The 27,656-nt window shown below is 34.2% G+C and overlaps 1 pseudogene; it reads right to left on the bottom strand.

Annotated features, from left to right (window-relative positions):
- Window positions 1-2,618: 2,618 nt before the first annotated feature.
- On the bottom strand, window positions 2,619-5,439 carry LOC145668313 (mitochondrial 2-oxoglutarate/malate carrier protein pseudogene; annotated as a pseudogene).
- Window positions 5,440-27,656: the final 22,217 nt, after the last annotated feature.

The following is a 27,656-nucleotide window of genomic DNA, read 5'->3' as shown; positions in this document are numbered from 1 at the left end:
ACAGTAACTACTGCAAGCATATGCTGTGACATTTAAGGAAATATGCAATTGCAATATTAATTGCTTTGAATTGCAATTAAAACGCAATTGCTATAGCTCTCTTAACTCCACGGGAAGACAAATGCCCAATACGTACTCACGCAACGGCAAATATCATATGGCACCATTTTTTCTATGAAACAGTAATACATACAAAACCTTTACCAGGGTGTCCACATTCAGGAAAATAAGTGAAAGTCAGGGAAAGGTCAGGGAAGTAAAAATGTATCAGGTGAAGTCAGGGAAATGACAGATAGGTCAGGGAAAGTCAGAGAAAAATCGATTTTGATCCATTGTTCAATTACTGAATTTATGAAATAGGGTTGATTTCTTTACTGTTACTGGATGCAAAATGTAGTGTTCTCAATGATGATATTGAGGGAGGCAGTGTTTTCTGATATAGTTGTTGAAACTAATTTTCTGCGAAAAACACATATCTAACTGCATCCTGGCATATTTGCTCAAAAGGGTAGACACTGTTCTAGAAGAATTGCATGGTGCCAAGAGGATATCTGGACAAGTGGCTGAGAACGCGAAGAAATGGTATCTCCAGCTCACAGTGAAAACTCACACTGAAGAATTTAAAGAACACTCGAATGAATTCATAGCCAATAAATGAGATGGTATTGGACTTGATGAGTTTTTTACTTAGTTTAGGAAATGGGAAGAACTTCGTTGACTTATGGTCAGTTATGAAATTGTGTTTTATCTTCTTTCACGGAAACGCATTTTTTGAAAGTGGTTTCACAATAAATAAAATTCTCATTGTTGACAACTTACAAGAAGAATCTCTGGTGGCTCAACGGACCATATATGAGTCTATGATGAGAATAGGTAGATCATCAGAATTAATAATTACGAGAGGTATGATAAATTCAGTGAGAAGTTCAATGAGACAATATCAGGTGTATTTAGAAAAGAGAAATAAACGCTGGAGACGAAAAGAGGAGAGAGAAACGGAAGATTCAGCAACAACTAAAGGAGCTGGAGGAAGATGAAAAGAAAATTAAACTGCGGAGACAACAAAGATATTCAGATCAATGAGGAGAAAACTATGCGAGAAAGGATGAAAACACATTTCTAAATGGGTTGCATTTAATAACTGCACCAGCAAAAGTATGTGTTACATAACGTGTGTGTGTGTTGTTTCTTCTATTTTTTTAATCAGTAAAATCGTGTATGAACTGTTTATTACTATAGGCAATATTATAATGCTGTGTAATTGGTATTATAATGTGTATTTTTTTCATATCTTAAGTACTTTGTATACTGCACACTTTCGTTTGTAACTTTACATTTTGTGTAATATGTAGGCCTAATCAATATCGGCCTAATGCGTATGTTTGTAAATTTACATTCCTTTGGAAAGAAAATTGAAAAAAGAAAGAAACAGAAGCGGAAGAGAACAAGGCCAATTATGGGGAGTGTGGAGGCTGGAGTTTCTTTCTTTTTTCTATATTTTTAAGTTATTCAGGGGTCAGGGAAATCTGGAACTTTCGTCATGGAAAGTTGGGAAAAATCAGAGATCTTTTCTCCAAATTGTGTGGACACCCTGTTTACATTCCCAAATGAAATTATATAAGTTAGGGTGCCACTTCAAAAGAGTGGGGGACAACTGCCCCCTCTTGCCCCTCCTAATCGCCGCCCATGCCAGAAACTAATCCTTCCAAAGTATCTCTTATAAGGCAGTTTGTCCTTAGACAACGCCTTAGTAATTTATTTTCCTTTTTGCTATCAACTTCAGTATTCTTCTTTCTTCATTGACTCTTCTCAGAACTTCTGTATTTCTTATTTTCTCTTTCCAGCTGATTTTTCCATCCTTCTCCATATCTATATCTCGAGCCTTACTATAATGGAGATAATTATAATTGTATTTAAACATGTCTGAAAATACAGGAACGTGAGCACGACTTTCGAGCTCTACATTATAACACTTGATGAAAGACTCAGAGACCATTCTTATAGTCACTTTTTCGAGAGTTGAAATTTATTAAATATGACGTAATAACTATTTGAATATTTACGTTTTATTTCGTCAATGATAATTGCACTTCAAGAGCAAAAGGACATATTTGATGGGGTGTGTATCCCCCATTACTTCTCACCCTGTCCCGAAACAAACTATTTCAAAACGGGACTGCCTGGCTCGTATATCATACAGTATTTACACCTTACGAAAAGTGACTTTTATTGTTCCGATTGTTAATACATAACCACCCCAGACAAGTAACATTTCGATTCTGTAAGATTGCTTACTTAAATGGTTTAATAATATATATACCCCACATAATTTCGTTGAGTTCTTCAATTTCCTCTACCTCTCTTCAAGAGAGAATGAATGGAAGTTGAGAATTTCAACGTAAAAGACCTGCGATTCTTTTTTTCTGGCAGACATTCTTTTCAAAAATAATTACTGACTGAATATCGAATGATAAGTTCATATTCTTAACGGTTGTCTCAAACTTTTCATTCACAAGTTACGACACAGCAGAGATCTATTTTTTCCTATTTATGGAAATTTTGTACCACTTTTCATCAGGAAATTACTACATATTTTAAAAATTCATATCGGACGATTATTTACGAAAAGTTGAAATGGATATGGAAATTCTTCAGAAAGCTGGAAGTACAACTCTTCATTTTATAGTAAGTGATAAATATCTATATTCTTGATAATAAAGAAAAGAAAGTTACCTTCATTGCAGTAAGTGTACTTTATCTAAAATATAATTTTTAATGTGTCCATATTGTATGAGTAATTGGTAATCAAATGTATTTTCAGTAGAAATGTATTTTATCAGGTATAAAATTAGTTTGGCGTCCAGTCTAATTTCACACCTATCCAAGTGTCACTGATTATTCTCGAGATTTTCAATCGACAAGATTTATAAGTGTTCGTTTTGGAACTAAAAGTAAAAATTGCATTATAAGCAATAACACCAAAGCATTAAATTTGAAATTTACATGTATAACAAATATTATACTCTTAATTATTTTTATCATCTCTTCATGTTTAAAAAATAGAAAAAGTATCTTTAGAACCCACGATCTTCAAATTCCACATTCTCTTTTCCCGAGATTTCTCTTACGAAAACTCAGCGCCTCATCACGCTCTTCTACCGTGAGCACAGGTAATTCTTGCAGTTAGTGTCTATATAAAGAACGGAGTGAAAATGCAATTCCCTTCGTATAGATCTGTGGGAATTGTGATGGATCTAGTCTCATATTTTCGGACTCCTATCTGAAAGGGATTCTAGGTTTTTGTGAACAGAAGTATACTATCGCCGAAAGAAGGCATTTCTGCACACAGACTGGTCTATAGTTTAATTTTATCTTGGTGTCAGGAATCCCCACCCGAAAGGTTTTGATGATGTTTCCAAACACCCTGTATACGTCACGTAACAACGATGATGGTACAACTGATTTTCTAACTTCTCTATTGATTTTCAAAATCTTTCCGTAGAAAAATTGTCCGAAGCCAATGCAATTGTAAATATGTTTTTATTGTTATACGAGTTCAATATGTTTACTCTTCCTTGATAGTGATGATGATAGGCAAACTGTTCCGAAATGTTTAGGTAGAGGAAAAGGGAAGATATTGAAGTCTGCGCTAATCGTTATTTCCAAATTTTAGTTCGTTGGATACTTCGAAATATTCTAAAACAAAAGGCCGATTCTACAGAAGACTTGCAAGAGTGCATAATTCTTGTATAAATGACATAACTACACGTACGGTAAATTAAAGATTTGTATGATAATTAAAGTTCAGTACAGAAAGTGTTGTGTTTTATAGAATATTTTTACAAAATTACAATTTTGTACTTAACTTGGTTCCGTTGTTTTTGCGTTAATGTGTGTCGCTACAAGCACCATGTTGTACAGTTATTTTTTAACACAATTTTTTTGTGCAATGTGATTAGATGTTCGAAAAACACTAACGTAAGTATTGTTTGTGGTGCTGTAAAATTATAATAGGGTGTGAAACCTTTCCACAAAGCAAATATACCCTCTGTTTTAATAATTTTGGTTAAAACATCAATCGCACCTTTGTATTCTGGCTTACCATCGATGTATGTCATGCTTTGAAGTCTAGTTTTCGCTATGTCCGGAGGTAGAGATGCAACTGACGTAAAAAAACCAGATATAAAGCTTGCACAAAAGTGACATAATATGTTATCCTTCAAATAACCTGATTCTATAAGCATTTGTTTTGCTTGAGAATAAGTTCCGAATTGCACAGATGTTGAAATTGCTGCTCTTCCCATTGACGGCACTACACCTGTCCAAAGTGTTTTTATTCCTTCTTCACGCATTATCCTGAGAAGTGCATTAAACACATGTTTATATCCTCTGCGTTCGTCGAGTGGTAGACGCCCATCTGATGACATTCTTATCAATGCAACGTCTGCAGGCGTTCCCACTACCGCTCCTATCATTCCAGACAATGCTCCGCACATCATTTTAATGTGAAATGAAGGTGGTTTTCCATTCACATTAAGTTTATCAAACAGAATAGTATAAACTCCTAACTTCGTAGTAGTATATGTTGCTTGTCGAAAAAGGGATGCAGAAAGTCCAAAATATAGTCCTTTTATTCCATCAGTTTCACAAATAACACGAGCTACATGTAAAGTATTCTTGAATTCTTTGTCCTTTGTTCCCACTGCACTTAACTGCATTCTATTTTTACAAACATCTAAAGGATGTATCAGTGACACTGCACCCATGCCTGACAATCCAGAACATATAAACTTTACATAAGCAGGTACAATATAAGTATTTTCTGATGGTTTGAAGTTATCTAATTTTTTGTAAATAAACATCGTTATCAAGATAATAATACACCATTTCTTACCCAATAATTTTCGAAAATAAATAAAAGAAACAATTTGTTATTTCATTTACACAGAGGCAGATCACTTCTCAAATTTAAGATCAAGTACTCATAGTATCTAATTTCACAGATGTTTTTAATATACAAGGGTTTAATAATGAAACGTTACGAAAACATATATGTTTACTTGCAGAATAGTGTTTACAGAAACTGAACAGTGTACGAAAATACTTCGTTATGTTACTGAACGATCTCATTTGCTATTTTATAACAGTTCTTCTTCTTTTGATCCCTTGCATCTAACAATGAGCTTTACGTTGTCGCTAACTGCAATCCGTTTCACCTATTATATCATTTTACATCACAATTCGGTGAAACTCGTGCGTGCTTGTGTGTGCAACAGAGGGCTAGTTCTAATTTTATAGACTAATTCTGGAAGTAAATTTTCAAGGTGCGAGAAAGTGCGGAAAAATAGTACGAAATGCTTTCTTGATGGTTAAATATTAAAAGATATGGGAGGAATTAAAATTTTACAATTGCTGCTGAAAAGTAATATTGGATCTATCCAGGTACAAGGAAGATACTGAATATTATTTTTTTGTAATATTTTTTGTTTATTTTATTTTAGAAATTAGTGGTCTTTACTCTTGAACTGTTTATTGTTTGAAGATAAAATTTGTTTAATATTGTTGCGATGATATGCAAGATACAGTTTATGTATTTTATGTATAGAGATTGTCCTAAACTAACAGAAAACGTATCAATGTTTGCCAACGATGCGTACAACCTTGACACGTTTCGATCAATTATTCTTTTATTGTGAGCACACACGGGCCTTCAAAATACCGCGTGATATGATACATCGGAGCAAAATACATAAAGCTTTGGCAGCGTGCGGGGTGCGACATGAGCTGCCAGTTGTCACTATGTACAGCCATGCCCAAAATAAATGGCGCATATACTGTAATTTATATTTTTCGCAATAACTTTGTTTTTGTTATGTATTATTTTTTCTTTGAGTGTTCATGGAAGAAAGAGGTTAATAACTAATATTTCTTTAAAATTGTATGTAAAAATAGTGGGAATTAAAGATGACATAAACGAAAAATAGAAATCGAAAGGAACTTTAGGCTCCTACCAAAGTGGGTGAACAAAGAAACGACACAGGGCCGGATCTTGAATCCTGCAAACTACGCGTTTGCAGGATGCGTCAGGTGAAGAGGGTACCAAATTGGAAAATGAATTTTGTGTTTTAGATGTTAACATTTACTAAAGAAAATGTTGTGATGAAAAAAATGTATAAATAGCTTCTAATAAATATTGTACAGACTGAGGCATAGATAAAATATATCAAAAGGACAATAAAGTCTAATCTGTGTGTGGTTGGCTATAAAACATCTCTTTATAATTGAAATAGACACTTACATCAATTGACGCCAATGCCACACTCAAAAATGATGCTAGTTTGAGGAAAATTTCCAGTGCGCGCAGAGAGATTTAAGAAAGATTTTTTTGAAAGAGGGAAAAGGGAGATTTTAAGAATATGAGATAAAATGTAGGGAAATTTAGCTTCTCAATAGATGTTAAATTAAGCACTGCGGCAGTACCACTAAAGACAGCGGCATTTTCCCCCCACAATCCCACCATATGCACAAAATACAAGTATAACATATTGTTCATTCCTCTCCCAACAACTCTTCAATGACCTTGCTAAAGAATATCATTGCCAAATAAGTTTGAAATGGGAATGGATCAACTAACAAAAGGAAGTCAACAGCAAGGGCTGCGTGGGGTGGCGTTATAATAGTAGAAAGAAATATCTTTAGGAGTACTTCGCCTTGTCATAAACAGTGTCCCCGCATCTTACTTCAGTTCAATTACCCAGTTAAGGGTTGAGAAAGTTAGCGTAAATTAAATGCACATTATCGAAGTTCAAGCGCTTATTGTTTTGTTGTCCATTGGTCCAGGGAGTGGGCGAATACTAAGAAAAGATGGGCGGTACAAATGGAATTTTTGATAATTTCTGAGGGAAATTTTAACTTAAGTTCCTAATATCAGTGGCTCACAATCGCTCAGGTCATTTGTCATTCGTCAACATTTTTTGTTTCTATCCTGAGTAGTTCCGTATTTTTCTTATTTTTTCAATAAAGAGTGTGTGTGTATTTTCACTTTTCAATGTACTTTGTTTTTCACGTAGTAATAATGGCCAACGATAAAACACCAAGTGGGCATTTTATTAGAAAAGGAAGCTACGAAACTTGAAAGAAGATGACAGGCAAGCGAAGGCTTTAAAAAGAATTTTCTTTCAACTTCTGGACCAAATTTCGAAAGTGATAATCATACAAATGTTGAGCTGGGGGAGTTGTCAATACGAGTTACTGTTAACAAAGTATTTGCAAGTCGACAAATGTTTGAAACTGTAAGTTTGTTTTACTTGTTTACAGTCATTTAATTGTTAAATTAAAATGGAATGTATACGGCCTCTTGGGTTGCGGGTCTCGGCTAAACATAATGTATTTCAAAATTTGTTTGAATACAATTAGTTTCCACGTAGTATATGCGTATATAACTTGAAGGGTAACTGTAATCAAAATCTAAATTGTAATCGAAGGGTCATTAGGATTATAAGTAACACTTTTTTAGAACTCACACTCAATCACAACAGTGTATGCATATGCTTGTTGTATTATAACAGTATAACGATCATTATAAATCCATGTTCACATATTACATTTAGATGGAGGGATATTTTGTTAATAAAATAATGCAAAGAGAGTTTTGATTATTAGTTACTTATGTCCCTGGATGCATCGATGGAGGTGGTCCTAGAGTCTGGATTCCCCAGAACTTCTAATTTTTAAGAAAATTAGCACAATTTCAGCGGGGAAATACACATAATTATTTGCATTTTGTAGGCTGCTGAGAAAAATCTTAGAACCAAAAAGAGAAATTTTGGGTGCACCACTGCTTGTGTTTACATTGTGATACTCAATGCATGATTTTGAACGTCTATGTTGGAAAGAGACATGAAAGGATTGCATTGTTTTATAGGCTTATGGGAACCTGAAAAGAATTTCTGCGGGGGGAACTGATTTTGAAGTCCCACCACTAGATCGAAGACAAATTAAATATCGATTAAGGCTCACAGTTTTATCATTTGTTTTGTATTAAACAACCTCAGCTAAAATTAATAAAGAATTATTTGAGATCAACTATATCTCAAGTACGATTAAATGGATTAGCTTTGAAAGTCATTGAAAATTACATACTCAATTTAATGAATACGGATGCAATAATAAGAGATTTTGCCAAATTGAAAATCAGAAAAAAAGTCTTTATAACATAGACTTTTCAGTAACAAAGAAAACCAGAAATTAAACGAATTACCATAATCTTATCACTAGAAAATACTAATACACAATAACACACTGAGCAAGGCTATGTGATGATATGTAAAAAACAGTATCACGTAACAGTTTCAACACAATAACTGTGTCTTCATCAGACTTCCACTCCTTTTGGCTGCTTGGGAGTTGGTCATCACTTATATATACTTTCCGGAGATCAACTTTTAATTAGGCTCCGCCCCTTCATTAAAAAGTAACACTTGTGTGGCTTTCACTTACACTTGTTTAGCTGCACACGTGTCCAATTAAAAGTTTACTCCCCCAAAAAAAGTTGAACTCCGGAAAGTATATATAAGTGATGACCAACTCCCAAGCAGCCAGAAGGAGTGGAAGTCTGATGAAGACACAGTTATTGTGTTGAAACTGTTACGTGATACTGTTTTTTACATATCATCACATAGCCTTGCTCAGTGTGTTATTGTGTATTAGTACAAAATGGAAACAAGGCCTGATAGAATAGTTATAGAAAATACTATATAAATATGCTTTTAATGAAGTATAAAAGCATATCTCTTTGTCCAAATCAAACATGTGTTAATGTTAAGACTTGAAGCTCATGAGTATTATTCTGTTTCGACTTTTATGTTACAATTGCACTTGTCAAAATACATCTTAGGTATATACGTATATCTTAGTTGTGTCTTGTGCTTAGTTACTAAAAAAATATTAATTACTAAAATTGGAACTTTGTTCAGTATTTATCACAGTCAGTTAGTTATAATTTCGTCAATTTTTGTTAATATTCATAGGGAGACTACAAATATTGAAGAAATTTACAATTGTTTGAAGAATTTTGTCCATTACAATTTTCTACTCTTTTATTCTTAGAGTAAGAGAGTACTCTTTCATTCTTAGATTTAAGTGAGGGGCGCCTAAATATTGTTTGCTTATACTTAAGAAATGTCTAGAACCGGCCCTGAAACGACGGCATAGTTATTTGGAATCAAGGTAGACGTGGAGTTTGAAACTGAGACTTCAGTATATTTCTGTTGCATTTTGGAACTCATACGTGGCTTAGCGGTTAGCGTACGTGCCTTTGGCGTGAGAGATCCGGGTTCGATTCCCGGAAGGAGCTCATGTGGTTCGGATTCCACGTTAATTAGTAGGTCCACGTCTCATATAGCCTCGCTGCTGAAAGGGACGTTAAATTCCAAATCAACTTAACTCTGTTGCCATTTTAATGCACATAGTACTGCAAAGTCCTTAACTGCTAATAAAGACAGGATTTTACATCCATATTAAGTTGCAACATAATAATTCTCGTTAGAAATTCCGAATTGGAATGCTAATTTAGATAGCATGAAAAAAATTAAACAGTATAACCTAACTGTGTGACCAAGTGGGTTGCGAGGGGAGGAAATAAATTATATGTATTCTACGCGGCAGTTCGAGTCCACTATGGTAGCGACCACTTCCCCCTACTTCCACCGAAACCAAGCCAAGTGTTAAATAAAATTAAATAATAATAATAATAATAATAATAATAATAATAATAATAATAATAATAAATCAAACTAGCAGCTTGGGCTCGGTTAGTTCCGGACTGAAGGAGCAGTCTCCGCGGAACACATTCATCACGGTGCAAATCAACTGAAGAATTTGGTTGAATGATCCAATATACATACAAATTAAATAGACAATTAAAAAATATTGAATTAAACACCAAATTTTTAATATTTCAGTAACAATATTTATTTCACAAGTTAACAGGTGTGTATACGCACTGAAACGTTTGAACAACGTATATACACAGCAAATAATACAACCAGAAGTGTATATATATATATATATATATATATATATATATATATATATATATATATATATATATATATATATATAATGACCGGTATATGGATAAGGTCTGCGACTAGCCAGGTTATAGATATCTTCTCAATATTATTCAAATGACAATAAATTAATTTCCAAGAAAATTTTAAAAAATCCAATTAATTCAGCATAACTTTTTCGTCGTTCAAAATCTATTCAATTTAAATATTACTCACATGCAACTCATTGGACGCATACTACTTATATTACTTTCTGTAAACTTCTTGTTAGAATTTCAGAGAAAAATCCTCAAACCCAAATAATATTCCAATGCTATTTCAAATATTATTCAAAATCAATATTAATCATGATTAAAAGCTTCGGTCTTCGAAATACGTTATAACAGTATTTTAACTCTACGAGAAAGATACCTTCGCATGCAACATACGAATTATTTCTCATCAAATTTACAATATTAATAAACTTTCAGTTTAAATAACCATATTATTCATCAGAATAGTTCTGTTACTGGAAGACAAAATCGACAAGTCTAAGGCAAGTCAATTTGTTTATTTTTTAAAAATAATTCATTCGAATATCATATGCAGCCAAACTTAAAACTAAAAGGGAAAAATAGGAAAAACTAAATGTATACTGGATCAATCGATACCAAATCTATCTATTCTTTCAAGTTCTCGAAAAAAATGAACATTTAAATTTATCTCACTTCATGAAACCAAGAAGCCGAGTCAGAAAGCAGTAAATTAAACTCTGATTCAAATTGGAAATCTCCAAACAAACTATTGCAGAAAAATCCTACTTCTCAACCGCACAAACATAAATTATACACAAAACGCACATACTACTTAGAAACACAAAAATTGATATAACTCACCATGCTTGGCGAAATCATTTGGGATTATTTTACCTTTCTATTTCCATCATTTAGATCATTTGTTATTGAGCTGGACGGCTAATTGTCTGATCCAATTGGGTCAAATTAACTGTTTCAAAACCAGTAGCAATCAAACATTCCCAAACTGTTTTTTTTTTTCACGAATAAATGCCAAAAGAAGAGTCGGATACAATATCCTATCAAACTGTAAGCCAAGTAAACATGGAATACTAATAATTTTTTTACCACCGGGGTTACTAAAGCCCCCGTTGATTTCACTCTCTCAGCCAAATTTGGTACATGCAGGGATTAATGCCTTCAAACTGAGTTTAATTTAATAAATCAAGTAGCTTTCCGCACCTTGTATAATCGCCAATTAGCTATAACGCTCACTATTCACTCTTAAGGCACTTAGCCGGGAACTCCGACATCCCTTCTAAAAGGGCTGAATTGGCTCCTTCCAGACAATATGAACAAACACTTCACAAACTTCATTCAACACTTTATCTTGAAAAAATAAACAAGAAACACTTCTAGGCATAATATTCACCACTTAATAGATTGCTTGTTGCACTGATTTCAAAACGCAATTTGCCCACTCTATGCATTTGATCTCGTGCTCTACTTTAAAAAGAAAAAACACAGACAACCTAATACGAAGAATTCAACAGAGCACAAAAGTCGTTCAAACCTCTAATACGACTTAATATACTTCAGGAAAAATAACAAAACTTGTATGCGATCACATAACGAAACAAGAGTAGTTCCTCATTGGAACATTAAGGCTTAAGCAAAGAAACATAAAGCCCCGCATACAAAAAAAATCTGACACGAGAACACGTCGAAGCAAATGTACCCCGATAAAAAAAAAAAAACACAAGAACAGTGAGCTTCACAACGAACTCACTATTCTCGTAGACTTGTTCGGCGATAGCAACGCCCTCCGGCCAAACGAATTACCTCCCCTACCTTCTCTCCAGTAACAGAACTAATTCTATTTCTTCTTTTCCTTTCTTTCACACAAAATAAACTTCTACAAAAACAACTTAATCATAATCTAACAACATTCTAACAAATATAATTAGATAGACTATTATTAAATATATATTTATCGAAAACGTTAATTAACATTCCAGCATTTCATACACTATAAACATAGTTTCCAACTCTCTCTTACAAAACATTTTTCCCTTTTTTATTTCCTTGAGAAGATTCAATTTTTTATGTCGTAAACGATCTTCAAAAAAATGGTTCGCCTCAACTACAACCTTTTCACTTTTTTTAAAAAAAGGAAAGTTTTGTATCACGAATTACATTAGCACACACTACATGAATGAAACTCATATTATGATAGCCTATACTATGAGTTTTAATAGAAAAAGTGCAGACACTCATTACATTATTACCAGTAAGTTTTCAATAGATTCTGTGCTTGATCATGCCGTCTGTCAATGTTATGAAACATAAAATGTCTTCAACATTACAAATTTACGACAATCAACGCTGTACTCATGGGAAATGCAGGCCGTTAGACCATCCCTCGAAATTCTCGAGTTTATAAAAATGGCATTTCGCACCATTTTCAAGTATCTCCAACAGAAATTCTTGTTGCTTTTTAGACACAACCATTCACTTTTTATGTATATTATCTTGCCAACGATGCGTTCGTTGTCAAATAAAATATTTACACCATAATGTTAGTTAGATGTTCAATGGCACATATTAAACGATCAATAAACATGTATATGTCACTAAGTTTATAACCAGAGACAAACGTTTGGGAGGAAAGATTTAAAATTCCGTAAATAGCTATAACTAAATTCACTATAGATAAGGGAAGTATAGGGAATCAAAGAGAAATTAATGGAGACTTCCTTCCTGTATCACCGTTAGCTGCAGGCATGTATGCCAATGATCTTAATTTAGTTGACCTCAATAAGTGAAACTACCACTCTTAATCACATTTATACTTGAGAAACATACACTGGTTAACGTTATCGATTTCTTGTATGGGATCAATTTGACAATAAACAGTTGTTTCTAAAGTTTATCACATGTGTCATATTAATGTATGACAACGATTAACGATATATTTCCCCTGAACATTGAGTGTGGCAAACAGTGTAATATTGGATGCAAAATGTGATGATTGACTTGTATATGTCCATTACACCTAATTCTAAACGAAAGTTTTATGATCGAGACTTCTTGTAAAAACAGTATAGTCTAGGGATGGCCAAAAATTTTCGGATCCGGATATCCCGGATCCAGTGAGATCCGGATCCGGATCTTGCCGGATCCGGACCTAGATCCGGATCTCGGATCCGAAACTCAGATCCGGATCTCGGATCCGAATCTCAGATCCGGATCTCGGATCCGGATCCGAAATTCGGATCTCGGATCTGGGTCCGGATCTCGGATCTGGATCCGAAATTCGGATCTCGGATCTGGATCCGGAACTCGGATCTCGGATCTGGGTCCGGATCTCGGATCTCGGATCTGGGTCCGGATCTCTGATCTGGGTCCGGATCTCGGATCTGGATCCGAAACTCGGATCTCGGATCTAGATCCGAAATTCGGATCTCGGATCTAGATCCGAAATTCGGATCTCGGATCTGGATCCGAATCTCAGATATTGATTCGTATCCAAACCTACATCTGAAATTGTGATAATAAAATTGAATATCTAAAATTCGTCAAAACTTTTTTCGGATTCACTAATATAGTAGGATGCTGTGCTTTTAAATGTTTCCATAACACGTTTGTGCTACCTTTGTTCTTTATGTTATTTTAACCTTGCAATATTTACTTTCTTATATAAACTTTCTTATTTTCTCATATACAAATGAAATATCTTTTAGATAAGACCCTTCTAATCGCAGGAATACTGGACAAAACAAACTCTTTATTAATAGTAGTTTCTGACTCACTAGAGTCCAACCATCAACAAATCTTTCACTTCGAAGGTACAACAAAAAATATAGACTGGTTGGCGTGGAACAACAGTAGATCTTTAAACATACACACGAGAATTTCAGGAGAGCGATATAGTTGTGTAGTATTATTAGTATTAATAAAAGTGTTCGTTGTACGACTTTATTACCTAACTTATGGCTTGCCCTTCTGAGGTCAGGAGTTTGTTGAAGGAGTAAATATAAAAGAGATTTCTGTTATTTCTTCTTCACCCTCCAGGTTTCTTTAATCATACATTGGAGGACGTAACCAAAACATATCCATGCATCGTATCATTGAAGCGTTTTGTGTTTTGTATATTAGTGTTCAAAAATATTTAACATATTCGCATTTGTTCATGTGATCTCAGGTTCAATTCTCGGTGGAACATACATGAAATAATTGAAAGCTGAAACAATATGAAAATAGTATTTAAAAGTCAGGAAATTAATATTAAAACTTTAGCTATCTATTGTGACTGTAAGGCTATAGTTAAATTAACCCACACGTTTCGTGAAGATATATTAAGTCGTTATTGTTTATTTACTATAAGCTACCAGATACATCCTCAGAGGCCACTTTACACTGTAATAATCAACAGATGAAAACATTGGGAAAGGAATGGAAGGAAGGTCTCCAGAGCCTTAGATCAAGGTACTAATCTAGCATTTGCCCAGTATAACTGAGGAACAACCCTGGAAAATCCTCAGTCAGGATAGCTGGTCTCCGAATTCGAACTCGGTATAATCCAATTGCGAAGCAAGAATCCTAACAAGTAGCCTGAGCTCACTCCGTATTATTATTATTATTATTTAATTAACGTAATGTTCTAAAATTAGTGCAAATTAAACCCTACTTTCTTTATTGCTGATGATATAGTTAATAAGCCTACATGAGACATCAGTCTCCCATTACATAGGCCTTGCTCAAGAAAGAATACCAGAACTGGAATTCAGGAAGCGGGGGTGAAGAGATTAATGAGGATGAGGAAACTATGTGCGATGCAAAAACTGAGAAATTATGACCATCACAGATATATTCACTTACATACGTCAATTAATATTTCTCTGATACAGGGCACTCTACTTTCTATAGTGGCAGGGAAATCGCCCGCTTTTGTAAACGAACACATTAAGCACGTGCATATAGGCACAATATCCGTGCAAAGAAACATAGGTAAAACTAGAAAAAAAATAGGGAAAGCGAGGGGAAAGTGATAAAACGCCATTCAGCTTTTTTTTTTAAAAAAAAAAAAAAAGCTGAAAATAACTTAGAGCTACGAAAGACGCGAGGCGAATTTTATTGAAATGATTGTTTTTTCTTAGTGATTAGCTGTGCTAACTATGAATATGAATTAAAAAGAAAACAAGTAGCTAGCTCTGAGTTTCGCAAACTGGTTGAAAAGAAAATATTGGATAAAATTTAATAATAAAGAAGGCATTTATGATAATTAAAACAAATTAAATTCTTGGCACCACAGTCCTTTGGTTCCTACCATCGGGCTTACGTTCATTTGAAGCGAGATTTGAATGCAAGACATTTACAGTAAAAGGATCCACAGCCTAATGCCGCAGACCACTCGACTATGGCTGTCGGGTTTTCTCGGCTAATCTGTAGCACATTTACAGTAACTGATTATTTTAAAAGTTGCTCCTAAATACTGACAATCTAAGTTTTATGTATCAAATATTTCCTGCGATAATACCATACACTCTCCGACTTCTATAGACGAAAAACTATAGTTACCCACATTATCTAATACAGAAATAAGTTCTGATTCTCTAATAGCTGCTGATGGTGATAGTCAAGGTTCACCAAAGCATGATCCCAAACCCAAACTGAGATATTGATGTCACTGGAACGCCTGAAAAGTCATTGTGGGTAAGTGAATTGCCCACTTGTCAGGATGAAGGGCGATGTGAAATGCAGGGCTGTCAGAGGTACTACTTATAATAATTGGATTTGTAATATTCTATGTTGCCGTAAACCCTCTTCAAGAAGATAACTGTTAATTTTAGCTTTGAAAATGTTACATAAAGAGTTTTATTGCTATCATTAGGTTGCATATAAATCTCTTTATTCCGGAATTATCGGATTTATTTTACCGCTTAACTTTCACATCTCTTCTGATTTACGAATATTTAAATCACGATTATCCCCTTAAGGTCAATTAGTGATATTTTGACTTATTTCGAACCAACTATGTATATCGCTAGTCTTGTTATATGGGAATAATTGAGACTAGAAGCAGTCTACAGGCTACGTTCAAAAGAATCTTGTCCGACCTCCTGATAAACCACGTCTTTCAGCAAGGTGAATTGTGGCAATCCGATACTAACATGAGGAAATCTTCCGGTTCAAATGAAAGCTTCCATAAGAATCAGCACCCTAATCAGTGGTATGTGCCTTGCTAATTTTTCTCCAATGTGAAAGTACCTAACTTTATTGTTAAAAATGAAAAGGTTTTTATTTCAAACAAGTTGTCATTACAGTTTTCATATTTGAACACAACACTCATGAAAAGTCATGTTAAAGCGCAACTTACTCCTGAAAAAGAATATTTATCTGTTTTTAATTTCTCATGTTCCTCAAACTACATGCGGAATTAGTGCAAGTGCCTTCCGCTCGCATTACCTAGGTACAAACGCAATGGCGTATTTAGGGGAGAGGCTTCCGGGCTTAAGCCCCCCCCCCGAAATCTTACTTACTATAGTAAACTATATGAAATATCTTGCAGAATTTTCACATTTTCAGGCAAAGCCTCCCCCCGAAAGTTAGCAAAGCCTCCCCCCGAAACAAAATCGTAAATACACCACTGTACAAACGGCTACAATCTTGGTACTAGCACATGTTTCGGTTTCCAGATCTCAAATATTTATATTTCAGCCTGATTCTATGTATGAATCCGAAATTTCAAATCTAGATAAGAGGCACCAAAATTCATAGTTTATTCTCGGTGCTCATATTGTGATTTACTAAATAATTATTAAATCTAATTGTAGGGTATACATTTGATATTTTGAGCAGGCTGAGCAAGATAAATTTACGTAAAAAGTAGTCAATACTTGTCTTAACTGTTTATGTTTTCTCAACTGTCAATGAAATAGGTGCATTGAGGAATTTTAAATATTCATCTCGGTCCTGCAACCGAGTGGAACTAGATTCGACATTTGAGCTCTCATCCGGATCATTTTTTTTTCTTAAGTAAGCCAAACATTTGATCTTTAGAGTAGAATGAAGGAAACAAATAGACTTGTCAATATTCGTCTTAATTTTCTGTTCTCTTCTTCACTGTCAGGACTTCGTGAAATTACTTTCGGCGAATTTTAGATATTCATTTTTATCATAATTTGGATGGGATGTGGGTTTGGATAAGAATCAAGATTCGAGATCCGGATCCAGATCCGAAATCCGAGATCCGGACCCAGATGCGAGATCCGGATCCAGATCCGAAATCCGAGATCCGGATCCAGATCCGAAATCCGAGATCCGGATCCAGATCCGAGATCCGGATCCAAAGGATCCGGACCCAATCAGATCCGGATCTTCGGATCCGGCCAGATCCGGATCCGGCCATCCCTAGTATAGTCCGGCAGCCAAAAGCCTGAAATCAGCTGAACAAAAAATTAGCGCATTAAGTTTTTTCTTTGAATTTTCTGAATGATGGGTATGAAAGCTTCTCAAAATTGAGTGATGCTACCTCGGCATCCTTGGGGAATTCGGGTGGTGAATTCAATTTTTGCATCATCGTAATAGTCGTGAAGTTTAAAATGACAAATTCCAAACAATCGACGATAGTTTCTGTAATTGTTATCTGATTTGCATTCTGTAACTTACTTCCGATAGATAATGAATCCATCTTTCCTACAAAGTCTTGTTTATTTGCACATTTACTTCTATTGTAGTTAAAATTGCTTCACAAAGTTACAAATGACCGAACTTTATCTTTAATATACAGTATATCTCGATAATGTAAAAGTTTCCGGGCTCTTTTTCAGCCCCTATTAAATCGATCTATTTCAAATTTTTGGTAGCATGACTAGATAGTCATGGAGACCTACCCTCGAAATTTGGTACAAATCGGTTGAATAGAGGCTGAGGAATATATCAGAAACTGTTGGATTATGAAGGTCATACTGTACTTCCATTTTCGTATATAATTAAAAATGATCCTTATTTATATCATTCACTTTTATTAAACATGCCTCATAGAAGTTTATTTACATATGTAAAAGAAACGTTCACTTTCAGTGTGTTAAAAACATAGGTTACCTAAAATGTATATATGTACCTTAAATTACAAAATACGATATAAATAGTACAATCTAATGAAAACAAACCTGAATATTTTCCTTCGATTATTTAAAGGAAGTGTTTACTTCAGACAACTCGAAAATCATATTAACATTTTTAAATCTTGAAATCATCAATTACTATTTACCAATGTAAACTTTCTAACGAACTTTCAAAATATTTCACAAAGAATGAGACAAAATTTCATCTAAAAAATCTAACCCTGTACATTCCACTGTACATTCGTCATCAGTATTATTTCCCATCCTCATCTGAAACTGCACGACGTGTTAAGGACTGTATGATTCAATATTGTTACAGACGCAAAAGAAAGTATTACATGGTAAAGAAGAATCTCTACAATCACAATGATACATTTTGCATGGTTCATCGCTTTTACAAGAGCATTTAATCAGTTTAAGTATCTCAGAGGGTGCTAAGGGTACATCTTCTGGCAAATTTAACGCACTAAAGTTTTCTGACCAGTGTCTTTAAAGTATCCATACATAGTTGGGTCTAGTTTAAGTGGCAACGATGCACTTTTCCACACATATGTTTGCAAATGTGCACGTTTGACGTTTTCTACAAAAGCCTCGTTCGTCGGAGGAAACAAGGAAAGCTGTGGTGCTTGAGAACAGTTTCTCCCTATTTTTCATGCCATAGTTTTATTCATGCCTCTGTAGTAGTAACACAGCTTTCTTTATCATAGCATTTTCTGACAAATAGGGAAGTATGCTCTAGAATACTAGGAATTGGTGCTCTACGGGCTCCCAGTATGACAGTAGATATCCATCCTTAATGGTTTTAACAACTTTTCCTTTACCTATACTAAGGTATGAAGCTGTAGTGTCACAACCACTGAGAGCGTGAGCCGCCAAAAAATTTGGAATGATTTTCCCATGCTCCAATACAGTTGCACCAATATCTACGACAGTTCGTAGAGCACTGGTGATTCCATTAACATTTCTGTTGTAATGTTTTCCAGAAGTGGAAATGAACAAGCAAGAGGAAAACATCGGTGCCATCCGATATTCCAGTTACTTGAGGGTCTCCAGCCAGAGCTACTTACACTGCTTGTTGCGCTAAGATATCAGCCTCTTCATGTGAAGTGATCATGTGATGTCTCTTTTCGGACGCCTTTAACCTCTAAAGTCCCGAATTTTTTCAAAGGATGAAAAAATTACTATGGCTAATTTTTCGTGTGTTTTGGGATAGAATAAACAGAAAAGCACATCACTTTTAAAAAGTTTGCTTTCGGATGGATTTTATTGGTTAGTGATTATTTGAGTAGGCCTACTTCGGGTCTCAATATAAGTATAGTAACAACCAGGGTGGGTTGATTTAAATCAGTCTGATTTAAATCACGATTTAAATCATTTGATTTTTTAAATAAAAATCGCTGATTTAAATCAAATTCCGAAATAAAATAATTTAAAGTGAAAATAAGTAAAATCCCGTTTCTGCTGTATTATTTCGATTACGGAAGTTAATAATCACAATACAATGAGACTCAAATGTACAGTATGTACAGCATAGTATGAAAACAAGTGTCATGCACAGGATGATTAGAAAAAACCTCGTTTTGAACGGGCAACGGAGCAATACTGCTTTCTTTTCTTCGTAATAATGGGTTTGGCTTTTTAAATCGTTAACTATTCCAACGGGGAAATAAATCACCATCGAAAATTCTTTCGCGTGCACGACTTCTTGTTTGTTCCCAGATGATAGGGCGTATATATAGGGGTCCTATCACTCTCAGATATTTTTTTAAAAGATTTATAACATTAGGCGAAATGTATGTATTTCGTGCCTCAAGCTAGTTCCAATTTTTTAAAAATATGCCCCTACCAAATATCAGTAACTTTTGTGAAAAAAAGTGACATTTTGATAAATGTTGCTATACTTTTTTCTCAATGCATAGCCTTTCAAATTATATTAATTATTTTTATCCTGTTGAAAATCGAATCTTTATTATTCGATTAAAAAGTACCAATAAACATTTTTACTTAGTTTTTTTTTTTCAAGACTGAAGGCATTGTAGAACATGTTACATATGCTTTCACGCCTTTCTGTGTATGATGACATAAATTTAAAAAGATATTTTTTTGTTATGCCTATTATTATTATTTTTGGGCAGGCTTACATTTTTCATTCAAAAGATTGAAATTTTGCACACTCGTTCAGTGCACCCCTTAGTATTTTTCAGATGTTTTCAGATCTCTGCGTGAAAACAGGGGGGTCTAGAGGGGAAAATCTAAAAATAAAAAAAAAGATATTTTTAACAAAATAGCTTTTTCCGCGATGCAGATGGAGACATATGAATGGTACCGTTTGAAACTCTGTTCTATTCTGAAGAGAATGACGCACAAACCATGATCCTAGGATAAAATAGGGATGTTTCAGGAATTTGTTGCTTGACATCCTGTTTTATAAGGGAATCTGGGGATTTGGGGGATATTTTTCGCGGGATTACTTTTGCACCTAGAAGATTGAAATTTAGCACATTTATTCAATGCACCTCTTAGTATTTTTCAGTGTTTCAGATCTCTACCTAAAAACAGGGGATTGGTCCAGAGGGGTAAAAAGTAAAAAAGGACATTTTTAACAGAAAATCCCTTTTTTCGTGATTTTTCCGCCCCAGATACACGATGGAGACATTTGAATGATATGATTGAAAATCTTTATTCTGAAGAGAATAATATACAAATCACAACCATAGGATAAATAGAAATGTCTGAGGAAATTTCTATATTACATGCGGGTTATCTGGGGCATTGTGGGGATGTTCTTAGCTCATTGTTAATTATTTTCCCCGCCCTTACTATTCAAGATAGCTTGAAATTTTATACACACATTTAGTATATCCACAGTATTTCCTTAGTATTTCCCAGTTGATTTTGAGATATGTGCGTTATCACAAGGGAGTCCAGAGGGAGTCAAAATTTGAAAAAAAAAGTCAGAAAAATCCCTTTTCTCTCAAAATTTCCCGCTTCAGGGACATGATAGGGAAATGTGAATGTTACAGTTTCAAAAGCTCTTGTATTCTGAAGAGACTGAGGTATGAACCATGATCCTAGGATAAATAGGGATGATGATGTAGCTGCTTGACTGAAAGTCTATAATTTTCCTTTTAAAAAAAGCCATAATTTAAAAGGGTTAAGAAACATTGATTGGGATTAACAGAGGTTAACACTTGGGGATTAATTCAAAATTCAATCCTAATACTTTCACTTAAATGGCATAATTAGCATTTAATACTGATTTCTAATGCTTTTTCTTCAGTTCGCGACTTGTAATTTAGGAGGAGAAAGATTTGATTTAAATAAAAAAAAAGATTTAAATAAAAAAAATTAACAAAAATGATTTTTTTTAAAAATCATGATTTTTTTCCACCCTGGTAACAACTAATATATTTTAATATGATTTTAATTTTATTTACTTTGAACAAAGTCTAATTTCTTATTCTAATTATAGCTTATTGCAAATCGCTAGCACACTCATACATGAAATAGTTTGGTTACATTACAGCATAATTTTGGTAACAATCCCTGTTTTCGAAGCAAAGAATAATAATATTATTATTCTTTTACATTTTGATCTCCCTGAACCAATTGTATGTATAATTGACTCTAAATGAATGTGTCATGCTTGTAAGAATGAACTATTATACTTCACATGGAAATTTTCGAAGCATTTTCTGTTTTGAAGACAAAAAACACGTTACAATTTTTTTTGTATTTTACTCGTGATCTTCCTGAACAACCTTCAAAGCGTCACCGATGTTGTATCTCCTTTCACATCTTCTGGCCAATGCTCTATTCCATCGTATCTGCTACCTGTTACTAACATGATAGACAGTCGCTTACCTCTCTGTAGTACCCCACATTTGGTGAATTTGATCGTGGTCTACGTACCCTTGGAAATACGGCATTATATAAAAAAAGATAAGTATTAGAGGCATAGGTGTAACGTACCCTTTTACCGGTACTTTACATTGTTACTGTTTTACCGGTAATTTACATTGTTATTGTTTTACCGTTGTTTTGTTAAGTGGCCCCATTTGGTATAGTCATGCCATTATTTCAAATACATGTTTTATTTGTTTTTACGTGTTAGTTATTAACGTTAGTTGTTGAAATGTTTCTTTACTATTAATACAATTCACTGGATGGTGGGGTTATTCTATAACTGTCCACTATATTCACATATAACTAATATCAATTACAAATGATTTAATATTATATCGGATTCTTCTAAATTTGCTAGGTAGATTCTATAAACACTGTAATAGTAAAATTCTTATTTACATAACACTCACCCATGACATCGTATAATCAGTCATGTCGAGCATCGGTTCATGGCATTCAATTGTCTTGTGCTTGCGGCATGCTGGGTAGCGAGGCCAAGATGGCGATAGCCGGGTGAGAAGATATGAAAATGTCGTGAACATCGATTGGTGCTCTTCAAGTAAATGGACAGACACGACTAAGTGAGAATTATCAATATTCTGTTTTTAGTTTGAGGAATTATGTGTCTCATTAAATATATTATAAATATTAATACTTCATTAAGTTCTCAAATTTTAGGGGAGTAACTACAATAGAATATTAAGTTTTACAATATGAAAAATATGGTGTAGTTGAGCTATGTAGTCGCCAGGTATTGCATGATGCTCAGCCATCTTTACCGTGCTAAGAAATAGGCGACCCCTTCGGTCATCCATGATAATTTGAAATTTAAATACGTAAATCGTACTTTTAGGACTCAACCTCATCAAAATTTGTGTTTTGATCCAACCTAGTAATAATTGGAATAAAAGAATTGGATGCCGAAGGCTAAATTAATCCTTAACAGTTTTGGTAAATCGTCGCCTGATGCAACCACCTATGAATGCTGAAAATAGTAGGTGTCAGGTGGTTTAAAGTTGGATGTATTATCGTCAATGCTTCGGAGTGCACAATTCCACGGATTCATGAAAAGGTGGGATCCGGAGGAGTGAGGAGGATACAACCAACGTGTCAAGGTAAAAACTTTCCTTACTTATTTATCCTGAACCGGGAACCATTCAGGTTGATGACAGCAAGGGTACCAGTGGTGCTATAAAACCCAAACTATTTGCAACTTAATGACTGTTTGTGAAATTTTTATTCAGTACATCAATAGCATGACACACATGTGTAAATAAAATCTCGTGTTGTGCCACGCATCTAACAGGATTATCGTAATACTTCCATTAATATAATTATTAAGACTGATACTATTATGAAATGATAATATGCATTCGGTAAAAATCAAAAACTTAGCTTCCGGTACAGAGTTCTAATATGATGTCCTCGTGCAGTCTTAAAGGTTAGGTTAGCTATGCTCAACTTGTCGTTCTCGTATTTCCATATACTCAAATGTCAAGTTCACAATATAGTCAGGAAAGTGATAAATATTGTAGATGTATTTTTTTTCGTACTCATTTGTATATAAATATATATCATGTTCATTCATATTGATAATCGATGCAGTGTTGTTATGTTACAGAAAAATGTGACCCAGTGTCATAGAAATAAACTTGGAATATGCTACAGATATAATTTATGAAACGATTCCTAAGAAGGAATAATAATAATAATACTAATGTAGTGTATAGATGTTAAAATGACACAAGTGGGCACGTATGCAACACGTGACGGAAGTGCACGGAGCATATTTTTCTTCTTCATAATTTTTTTTATTCTTCACACTTTCTTGAGTCTTGAACGAAAATGAATGGATCAATGAATAGTGAGAATTAATAGGATTGTTCCATTGGAACGTAATATTCTATGTAAACCTGCCTAAGAAGCTAATTATAATGTATCATCTATATGTTTAAAAGTTATTTTTTTCTTTCTTCTTCTTTCTTATTTGTACCGGTAAGCTACGAATATGTAAACTACGTACAATTGCAATAATGTTTATCCGAATGTAACACTAAAACAATGTAAAGAATCAAACTTATTCTGAAACAAGATTTCAAAATTTATAACCGTTTTTCTTAAGCTATACTTCGATTTTTTTCTTTTGACAATAAATGATAACTTGAACTTCAATGTATGATTCCGTACCAGTAACTCATATTAAGTACCTAGGTTATAGGATAATAGTAACATAAAGTGCAAGTTGATGTCGAACATGTGCTAGATAGCACAGTTGCTAAGATCTCATTGACGGTCTACCACTTGACAAGAATCTGCGATTGCTTTCAAAATTCCGTTGCGTATGTAAATAAGAAATCAGTTCTCGTTCTTTACTTTAACAGATTAAATTATTACAAATTGACAATTCAATCTAAAATGTTGCTTGGTATGTTTTCATTTACTTTTATGTCCCTAAAGCAGGACGTTTCAAAATTGGCAATACCATCCAGGATTTTTGGTTTGTTCTCGAGATTTTCTCATTCCTGGAAAAGAACGTTTCAAAATTGGCTACACCAGCTAGGACTGATTAAATCTTCTTCTTCTTGTATGAGAGAAAGGTGTAGTATAAAATTGGCTTAGTTCATCCTAAACATTAAGTTTAAGTAACTGTACAAAATTTAGTGCGTTTCAAAATTGGCGACCCATCCAGGATTATTACTATTATTTTTTTATGTCTAGTAGGTAGAACTAAAATGAGATTTTAGAATAATTAATGGAAGTATTGGGATAAGGCTGAGAGATGCGTGGCTCAATCAATATAATGTAAGATGAGTGAAACAACGATGATAAATGAATCGGAAGAGTATAGTTGTTGCAATGGTGCTTACAATGTTGAGAACACTGTGGCAATTTGCTGCGAAGGTTGTGACAAATGGTACCATATGAATTGTTTAAACATTCCTGAACCGGAACAAGAGGTGTTAAGACAGTCAGATGAAAAGTGGTTCTGTGCCAACTGTGTAGTTGAACAGCATGTAGAATCAGGTGTTGAGGAAGTGGGTTGTGCACAAAATCCAAAGAAACTCGTTCCAGAAATCGAAATTGATGAAGGTCCATTGTTAGAGAAATTGATGGACATAATTAAAGATTTAAAATCTGAGGTTTCAGCTGCAAGAGTAGAGCTTATTAATCAGATGACTGTTAATAAAGATGAGTTAAAGTCAGAAATGAAAACCGAATTAAATAAAATAAGCAATGAGATTGTATCATTAAAAGAATCTTTCGCATCTGTAACAGGGGAACTAACAATTACTGAGGATGAAATGACAACTGAACTCGCTACTAATAAATCAGCAAAAAGAGCTATGGGGTCATGCGTAACGAATAGTGTTGAAGGCACAGATATACAATTAACAAATAATCCTTTTTGTGGTGTCTTAGAAAGAATGAATAATAATTTGAAAAATGATACGGCTGCCTTACGAGCGCCTGAGGTTAAGTCTCATGTCAATGTTGATAATGTTAATTTAAAAGATGAGACTGATCATTATTATAATGATGTAGATGTAGATGTAGTGATAGATTTAGTTTGTAGTAGTAGATGTAAGGTGATAAATGTTAGTAAATATTTGTTAGATAAACCCCAGATAATGAATGAGGATGTTGACAATTGCTCTTCCATGCATGTTTCTTATGGAAAAGATCCACATTATAGAGTAGCGAAGTCTAGTACAGTGGATACTATAAAGCTTCACATGTTAAATGGTGATGATGTTGATATTCCCCCTTGTAGTAGTGACAAAAGAATGGGTAGATTTCGGAAAAAGAGGAAAAAGATAGGGAAACCTAATCTAATACTAATCATAGATGCTAATGTAAAGAGATCAAAGTTGTTTAAATGGTTAGTAGGAAATTGCTCTAGCCAGGGGCGGAGAGTAGAATAGAGCCCTTTTCTCACGAACATTGGAGAAAAGTGCAGATTTCTCACGAGAATTGGTATAATTTCGCCTTATTTCTTACGAAAATTGATACAAATTTCCCTTATTTTCACGAGAATTGAAGAAAAGTGCAAATTTCTCACGAAAACCGGTACAAATTTTATTCATTCTCACAACGATTGGTCAACAGTGCAAAATTCTCACGAAAACTGGTACAAATTTCCTTCATTCTCATAACAATTGGTCAACAGTGCAAATTTCTCACGAAAATGGATGCAAATTTCCTGTTCAATGTTTTATCATATATTTTAATACAATTTTATATTAATTTATACAATTTATGCTGATTACTTACTGTTTTTCCCCAAGCCTTTAAGAAACTTGTTTCTTCCTTGGTTATTCCTCCTTCAAATGCTGAAAATACCTAAAGGAACTTCAGAACATGTCCACACAAGTCTTTTTCGTTAATCTGGAACGCAGTTGGTCTTGGTATTCAAGAAACTAATTCTAAAGAAAGAAGGCACCTATAATAAAAGAATGGCATGTTGTAAGGTGACGTAAGTAAAGGAGAAAGGCAGAAAACAAAAGAAAATCGAGTAGGGATATCGAAGTTTGTCCACATACTTTCGCAGCATGGTTCTTTTGTTTAATCAATAGGGAACGATACAATATGTAGCAGATGCTTCTTTTGGAGCTGTCTCGTAATTTCATCATTGTGTCAATTAAGGAAGTAACAAAGTGTCAATTTAACGTGACATATGGAAGCCAGAAAATAGTGTAACAGCAGGAAGTGAGAAAGTCATGTAAGCTAAGAATGGCAGGGGAGAAAGAGAACCCTTTCATATGGAGTAACGAAAGAAACATAGACACCTGCTTGTATGTGTGTGTTCCAGGGTTTTTGGAGGTGGGGAGCGAACTGTGCTGTGGACATTGCTTAATTGGTGGGACTGTGATTTCTACTGCATGGAAACTGAAAAATATGTGAAAAAAGAAAGAAATAAGAATCATTATTCTAACGACAGAGAATTTAAGAATGAGATAGGTACGTGTCACTTTTTAAAAGCTAATGTATTGCCCCATATTGAGGGAACCGCACATAAGATGGAGGGGTGAAGTGTGTTTTTTGTTTTGTGAGCAAAGGACCACTTTAAACCGGCGTGCGACTTGTTACGCATTTTCTTAAGACCTTGCCACATACGTAGAGGGGAAAAAAAAGAGCGAGCGTTCCTACCTGAGTTCAAAGAGGAAAAAAAGAGTGAATGAATTGTGTACGCAAGACAACTTTCCCTTTTGTGCTTTTGGAAGAAGTTTTGAAGGAAGATTTCTGTAGGTATTTTCGCATAAATGATTTTATCCTTTTAAAAACTAGAGTAATGAATTAATTATTTATGAATATTAATGAGATGATAATGAATATCAATGAGATGGTAATGAATATTAATGAGGGGGATATTTTATGTAATGATATTGTATTTTCAGTAGCTGATATGGGATTTTAGCATAGAATATCATCTTTTGGATACTGTAGGGGTCTAATGGTGTACGAAGCTTAGACGAATGACAAATTGCATGTATTTGTGATTAGTTTGTAAGTGGGTACATCTATGTGTAGGTGATATGGGATTTTAGCATAGAATATCA

The sequence above is a fragment of the Thermobia domestica genome, chromosome 13, assembly GCF_964235325.1.
Source record: "Thermobia domestica chromosome 13, izTheDome1.hap1.1, whole genome shotgun sequence".
NCBI classification, from domain to species: Eukaryota; Metazoa; Arthropoda; class Insecta; order Zygentoma; family Lepismatidae; genus Thermobia; species Thermobia domestica.
The sequence above is the reverse complement of the archived record's forward strand: the minus strand, read 5'-3'. Positions and strand labels throughout refer to the sequence as shown.